The sequence below is a fragment of the Populus euphratica genome, unplaced genomic scaffold (assembly GCF_000495115.2).
Source record: "Populus euphratica unplaced genomic scaffold, PopEup_1.0 scaffold147.1, whole genome shotgun sequence".
NCBI classification, from domain to species: Eukaryota; Viridiplantae; Streptophyta; class Magnoliopsida; order Malpighiales; family Salicaceae; genus Populus; species Populus euphratica.
The window spans coordinates 98,463-106,656 of record NW_011500032.1 but is presented as its reverse complement, the minus strand read 5'-3'; positions in this window follow the sequence as shown (position 1 = coordinate 106,656).

Below are 8,194 nucleotides of genomic sequence, written 5' to 3'. Positions count from 1 at the left end.
AGTGCAACTTTCGGATTCTGGTCTTGGTTTTGCCTGAGGATGCATCATCGTCCCTCTAGAATTCTGGTCTTCTAGGCCTTGAACTGCTCTAAAACAATTCCTGCTTATGTACCTTAGACTCATGTTTGTTGGCCTGTAAACGTCAGGACTAAACCCTGTGATTAATGACCGAAACGTTTGGCCCGATGGAAAAATTAGGCGATTTGGTTCTGCTACTAGCCAGAATACGGTGTCTTTTCAAAAGGGTTTCTTCAACAGAAGCAATTCTGGTAAGCCAAGCAAAATCACGATTTAAATAAATCTTTCAGATTAGGAAAATTGCAATTAATGAGCTCGTTACTGCGATTTCTTAAAGAGACCACATAAAACCTGTGCATATATATGGAAAGGTTGGGAACCTTGGGATACCATTCATTTTTTTCCTTCTTTTTAGAATTATTAGATTGGTTTTTTTGTTTGTTAATTCGAAGGATATTAGCATCGTCCTTAGAATTATTTGACTTGGCGTCTCTAGGTGTTTTTTTTGGCTTTTTATCTTATCAGAAATGTTAGATGGGGGATTGATATATTTATTTTTTTTCAACTTGATTTTTTTTTATATTAATCTTGAGGTGTTTTGAGCTAAGAGATTAGTTTGAGTTTATTAGAGTATTTGTTAGGTTTTTTTAAATGATAATAGATTAAAAATATATTTTTAGCCAAAATCACCAATCTTGAATTTTTTGATCACCTCTCCGGTAGTTGGGTTGTGGACTTTCAAATCACATGTTATTTTATTATTATTTTTTATTTAAAAAATGTTAGGCCACGACCAACCAAAAAAATGTGGGTGCGGGCTTGGCCTTGCAAGCCTCCACACCTAGTGTTTTTATTTTACGAGCCAGGCGCGAAAACCCATCTAGGAGACCTGGTCTTTTTTAAGAATATTTTTCTAACATTTAGGTGCAATTTTCTTAAAAGTTGATTAATTACAAATATATAAAATATATTTAGATATTATTTTATTTAGTATCATTCAATTTTTTCTTTGTTTTTAAATAAAATTATAAAAAAATTTAGAAACACGGTTTAACTTTCCTCAAGTTTATTTATTTTTATGTTTTAAAAATAAAAATTTTTAAATTTTTTTGGTTTAAATTAATTTTTTTGATATTTTTATGTTATTTTGATGTGAAAAATAAATTTTTTAAAATAATATTTTAATATATTTATAAATAAAAAATATTTTAAAAAATAAACAATAATATAATACTGAAGAGATCAAAACCACACATGCGACCAGAGTGTGCCACCCATTCCCATTTTTGCCACATCTATTAAAGAATAGAGTAGCAGGCAGTTTAGTGGAAAATGGTGTGTCCATTATTGGTTGCTTTACTCTAATGGCTACATTATTCTGTCCAATCTCACTATCAAAGTGTGACCAAAACCCATATTTCTCCTTGTATAATTGACTGGTAAAATGGTTGTGCATGGTCAAGAAAGTCATTATGGCAAAACAAGATACTAAACTTTTGCTTTACCTGGGGCCAAAGCCACTGCCATCTAGCTATAGCTGATGGTTTCTAGTTTCTTGTATCTACTCCTCACTTTCACTCACTACGTATCGTCACCCTCTATAAATAAAACTCCATTGCAATCCATTATTCCTACATACAGCCATCTACCTAAAAGAAAGAGGAGATTTTTAGGTTTAAAGGAGAAAATATGAGCACATCAAGAAAGGCTTGGATTGTGACAGTTAGCATTGGTGCTGTTAAGGCTTTGAAGGACCAGGGCTTTTGCAGGTGGACCTACACCATAAGATCATCACACCAACATGCCAAGAATAACATGAGGCCAACACCTCAGGCCAAGAAGCTTTCTTCTTCATCTTCTTCTATGGTTTCAAGCAAATTGAGGAAATCAAGCCAATCCGAGGAGTATTTGAGGAAAGCCATGTACTGGGGTTGTTGGGGTCCGTATTAATTAAGAAGTTCGACGTGAGAAGCTAGCTCAAGACTCATATAAGAGTGTTTGTTATCGTGTATTTCTTGGGGTTGAGGTTTGAAAAAAATAATCATGTTTTAGTCTTGTTTAAATTAAATAGGTACGTGGTTAAGATTGTTGTAAAAAATGTTATTTAATAAAAAGTATATTAAAAATATTTGGTTAAAAAATATAGTAGAAATTGATATTATAAGTTAAATTACCAAATAAAACACTTAAGTTTTTTCTTAATTTGCGTAGAAATCTTGGAATAAGAACAATTAAGAAGAAAGACACTGATTTTGTTGATGTAAAATGACTGTAGCATGTGAAGAAAGAAGGTGTTCTTTGTTAGATTGAGTTTGTAACTCAATAAAAAAATGTTTGATGTTTTTTATGTTAACATGTGGTTCTACCGTAAATTTTAATACATCACACAAACACCAACACAAACACAAACATATGATTCAAATATAACCGAACACTTTATTTTTATAATTTGTCTTAAAAATAGAAGTTGTCACAAAAACAAATAAATTTTAGTATTTTTGGAGTTGTGTTTGTGTTGAAATTAAAAAAATAATTTTTTTATTTAAATTTTTTATTTGATGTTTTTGAATTGTTTTTAAAAATAATTTTTTAAAATATTAAAAAATATTATTTCAATATTTTTTTAATAAAAAAAATTATTTAAAAAAATAACTAACACGTTAAGCACGCTGAAGCTGGTCCGTTGTGAAGAACAAAACATGGGGAAATTGATGAGTGATTGCTGCAAGTATCGATGTGAAGCTGTAATTATCCAACACGAGAGTCTTGTTGAACAAATATTGTTGTCATCACCTTCCTATCTCTTACTATGTGTGTTTTCTTTTTAATTTATCTCCCTTGCAATCTTGCTCGGCTTTTCATCATTTTGTTGTGAAAGAACATGGCCAATTCAGGCCATCATCCTTGTATTTGCTCTCCTACTCAAGCACAGGTGAATATGCAGAAGCTTAAAATCACAGAACACGACATGCAAATTTTCTGCTTAATTTTGAGCATGGATTTAAGTTTTTAACCATACCTTGATAAATCAAGGTTGATGCTTACATTTCAAGCAAATGGAGATTATTTATATGCTGATAAATCAAAGTTGATGCTTTACCATTTCATGCAACTGGAGATTATTTATATGCTGATAAATCATGGTTGCATTATAGCATCCCACGAGTACAAGTTCCAAATTGTATACAATATTACAAGGAGAATAGCGACGTCTTATCCCATAAAAAATACCGTTGGCCTTTGCTGGTTTCCTCACTCAATATACCGTTGGCCTGTTCACTCAAAATTATATGCTTTTGGTTTTTCTCAGGTTTTTTCCTCAACTTTTGGTGATCTCACCGTACAAAGTAAACTCCTCCTTGCCATTTACGTCATCGAACATGGAAAGTGATATCTCACTCTCTACAATATCCCCACATCAAAAGACTTTCCAACTAGTTGTTCTGCATTGCATACCAGGTAAAAATCGAGTTCTACAAGTAAAGCTTGGATGGTAGCAGCTTCTCTTGGAGGTGTGGAGGCTTTGAAAGACCGAGGCTTCTGCTGGTGCAACTACACATTGAGAACACTACAGCAACGCTTTCTTTTTTAACTTTTGCAATGATTTCAAGCAAGGTCAAGGAAGAGAAGGGAAAACAGTCAGAGGAGTCTCTAAGAAAAGTCATGTATCTCTGCTTGTTGCAGTTGATGTAAATTGTCAATTTTCCAGTCAATTCATATGATTTTTGGATAATTTTTTGTTGACACCATTTATTCTATGGTTTTCTGTTTTCCCATTTGTTTTGGTAGTACCACCTTTTCTTTTTCTTTTTTCTTTTTAAAAATCTGATAAGTATATAAATAAATAAGCTTCACAGATTAGAAATCTTGAGGTTGAGGGGGCAATATTTGCTGAAGGTAATTGGATCAGTTGGCATTGGATAACGTGTGCCGTCCTTTTCCATGAGCAGAGGACTTGTTTTTTTTTTTTTTTTTTTTTTTGTGACCCATGCAATGAATCCTATTAATTTTTTCGGCAAGGACTCCTGTATTTTCCCAGGTTTGAGTAGAGGCCAAGACAAACGCTAAAACTCTATCCTTTTAGCTCCATTCTTGAAGAAAAAACTAGTGGATTTGCCTCCTATACTTGAGGCTCAATTTGGATTTTTGTAAAGCAAAACCGTGTGCCTTTCACTAAACAAGTCACACTCTAGCTTTGTCTTGATCGAACATGCTAAAAGGTAAAAATTCCCCATACTTTTCTCCCTTTTATTTTAGACAACGAAGTGGTCAATCCTGTACATTAAATTCATCTTATCCTAACGTCACCCCACTGAAACAATACCATTTGCTTTCATTTAAGCCAAAACCACCTGCTATAGCTTGTGGCTAGCTTCTGATTTTCCTCCGAACTTCTGGCCCCTTTTTCTGCACTTACCTCCCTACTCTCTATATAAGCAAAAGTACCCAGCTTGCCATTTCCACCATCAAACTCAAATCCTCGATTACATTTCAACTTTTGTCTAAAATTGTCCATTTCAAATCCTTGATGTTCTAGTACTAAGAAGGAGATAGAGAAATGAGTTCAGCAAGCAAAGCTTGGGCTGTAGCAACTAGTATGGCAGCTGTGGAAGCCTTGAAAGATCAAGGATTCTGTAGATGGAACTACACAATAAGATCATTACATCAACATGCCAAGAACCAAGTCAGGTCATTCTCTCTGGCCAAGAAGCTCTCTTCTCAAACTTCTACGGCGGTTCCAGGTGAAGTAAGAGAAAATCAGGAATCAAAGCAGTCAGAGGAGTCACTGAGAAAAGTCATGTACTTAAGTTCTTGGGGTCCTTACTAGTCTCTAAACTAATTGCAGAGGAACTACATTCATGCATGGACTTGTGGAAGCATAGAGACAATCTACAGTTTTCAAGACTTACTTGAAGAAACATGACAAGGCCACCTTCTTATAGAGATGGAAGTTGGAACCCATCAACAATTATTCAGCTCCATCGGATTATGCTCTCGCAATTTATGTTTCGATCAATGTTGAGAGTGAATTCCTGAATGATGTTGGGGAAATAATGTAAATTGTAAATTTTGGTCCCAATTTACTGAATATCAAACCATATTATTTTTGGATAAATTTTGTTTACATCATTTATTTCACAATTTCTGCTCTCCCTTTTCTCTTGGGAGTTCTTCATTTCTTTTCTTTTTTAATATGAAGCTATCCCTTTGATTAGTACATTAAAATATAATTTCTGCGAGTAAATTTTTAGAATGAAACAGCTATTAAAATTATTGCAGGATATTGTTGAATTAATAAGCTAACATGATTGCATTAAAATCTTATCCTCTCCTTTTTAGCCAACAGGGATTAGTTTCTTCAATGTAAAAACTTCTGTACCTTTAAGAAACTTGAAACTTTATGTATGTAGGTGTGCTTCTAAAATAATTCTGGGAGGAATTAATCTTTAATTAATATCTAAATTAACTCAAAAGCACAATATTTACTATCGACTTTAGAAAAGAAAAGGGCTCTGTAAAATGAATTTATAAGTTCTAACTAAATTTTGGAGTGATTATTGTTTCTTAAAATTAGAGAATCCATTTGTTTTATACTCACTGTTTATGACGTTTCTTTGTCAATACTGGATAATTATACAAATACTACACCAAATCAATCGAGTATATGAATTTTTTTTATGGATCTAAAACTTCGAAGGCCTTAAAAACCATGGGCCAAACTATATAAAAAAATTTTAGATACTTTATGATTTTTAGTAATCCATATATATTTTGAATTTTATTTTTTCTCCAGGTATTTAGTTATATAAAAATCTCTCATGACTTATCAACCTTTTATTTCATTAATATTTATACAATAAATATTTATTTTTTATTAATATTAAGTCAAAACTACCTTTTAAATTACAATTGTATTTTTTTTCTTTACAAAGATATTTAAATATATAAAAGTCTCCATGTTTATTAAAAATAATATCTTATAGATACTTTACTTCTTATGTCAGGCTACCATCATCCTTGGCGAAGAAAAAATTATAAATAGTAAGAACTAAATAATTAATATTTTATTTAATCATATAAATTTTATTTCTAATCTCGTTGGTCATAATAGAATGAAACATGGATGAAAGTACTTGACAAAAAAAAATTCAATGCAGTCAAACAAACAAACTTAAAATCTATATACTTAATTGACAAAATTTGTAAAATTGATGCACTAATAATTAAATTATTTCTAGCAACATGATGCATGACGTGTCGACAATGTTTCTATACGGTGCGAGCCCCTTGAAACCTAAGAATTTTTTATTTTTTAATTATTATTATGATTATGTGAAACGTGCAGCTTATCAACGATCATTGTTTTCAAAAAAGTAGTGCTGTGTTTTTCCTGGTTTTGAGTAGACGCTTTTGCAAATGCTAAGATAACATCCTTCAAGCCCCATTATTGAAGACAAACAAGCTGTTTTTCCCGGTGGCAGCCTCACTCACCACCCTCTGGACCCCTTCTGGTTAGGGTTAATATATTTTTATTTGGTATTATTGGACTTATCTGGACGAGAAATATTAGAGGCATCGTTTTCAAAGTCTCAATGTCTTATTCATTATTTCATTTTCTTTTCTTTTGGACGAGAAATGCTAGCTTTCCAATTTTCTATTTTTTTTAAATAAAAAAACTCGTAATTTTCCTGGTTTTGAGCATATGCTTTGCCAAATGCTAGAATTATATCCTTCAAGCCTCATTGTTGAGTAAAAACAAGCAGATTAACCTCCTATACATTGACTTGGTTTTGATTTTTACGGCAAAGTTATAAAAATAATTATATTTATTTAAAATTTAAAATTAAAATATAATTTATATTATTTTTTAAGTGAAAACTCCTTAAATTTAAAACTTTTATAAACTAATATTATTTTATATTTGATTTTTAAATAAATAGCTTGGTCAATAAAATTCTTATATCATGTGAAAAAAACTATCTCCACATCAAAATTTATATCATTGAAATACCATCAAACATGCTAAAATACAACTAAAGTTTGGGCCGGAGCAACCAGTATTGCTGCCGTGGAGGCTTGAAACACCTGGGATTCTGTAGATGGAACTGCAGAATGAGATCATTACATCGACACGCCAAGAACCAAGTCAGGAAATTCTCTCATGCCAAGAGGTTGTCTTCCCCTACTTCTACTGTGGTTCCAAGTAAAGCAAGAGAAAATCAGAAAGCAAAGCAATCAGAGGAGTCAATGAGGAAAGTCGTGCACTTCAGTTCTTGGGTTCCTTGCTAGTTATTAAACTACTAGCGAAGAGACAATCCAAGAGTTTACAAGAGACTTGTTTGGACAGACATGATAAGAACAACAGCAGAGATGGAACCCATCAACAATCGTATTGATCAGCTCAATCAGATTCTGCTCTAGCAATTGTATTCCGATGTAATAATGGGAGAAAAACTTCTTTATTTCTGCGAGTTGATATAAATTGTAATTTTTTGTGATAATCTTTTTATATAATCAATCTATAATGTAAAAGCCTTTCCCTGGTTATTAAACATCCAGCCGAGTTTTTCGAGTTTTTATAAGAAATGGAAGAGGAATCTCTTTTTTTTTTTTTAAATAAACTAAATCATCCTGCTAAACCTATAACAAGCCTTGCCCCAAATTAGGCATAATATCTACAGCCTTGCTACGATCATAATAAAGTGCACATATGATTATCTAATTTGCTCTTTCTCATGCTAGAGTAGATATTTGATATCTCAAGTCCAACCAAGTAATTTTTTTAAAAGTTTTTTAAAAAATTTTATGTTTATTTATTAATAAAAAAGTTACTCAATAAAAAATATTTTTCAGATAAAAAAATTTAGTTTTGTTTTCAAAAAGAAATTATATTTTTTATTTTTTATGGAATACTTTTTAAAAGTTGCGAAAACTTTAAAAATATCTTATTATTTATTAATTATATCAAATTTAATTCTTAATTTTTTGATTGCTGTATATTTTATTTTTATTTTTTTAATTTTATCCCTTAAAATATAATTTAATTTGATTTTTATATCAATTTTATTTCTTATTTTTTAATTATCAATTTCTTTTCTCTTATCTTTTTCTTAATTGAGATTTTCTTATCTATTAAATGTGGTCCCAATTTCTTTTATTGTTATTTATTTTACTG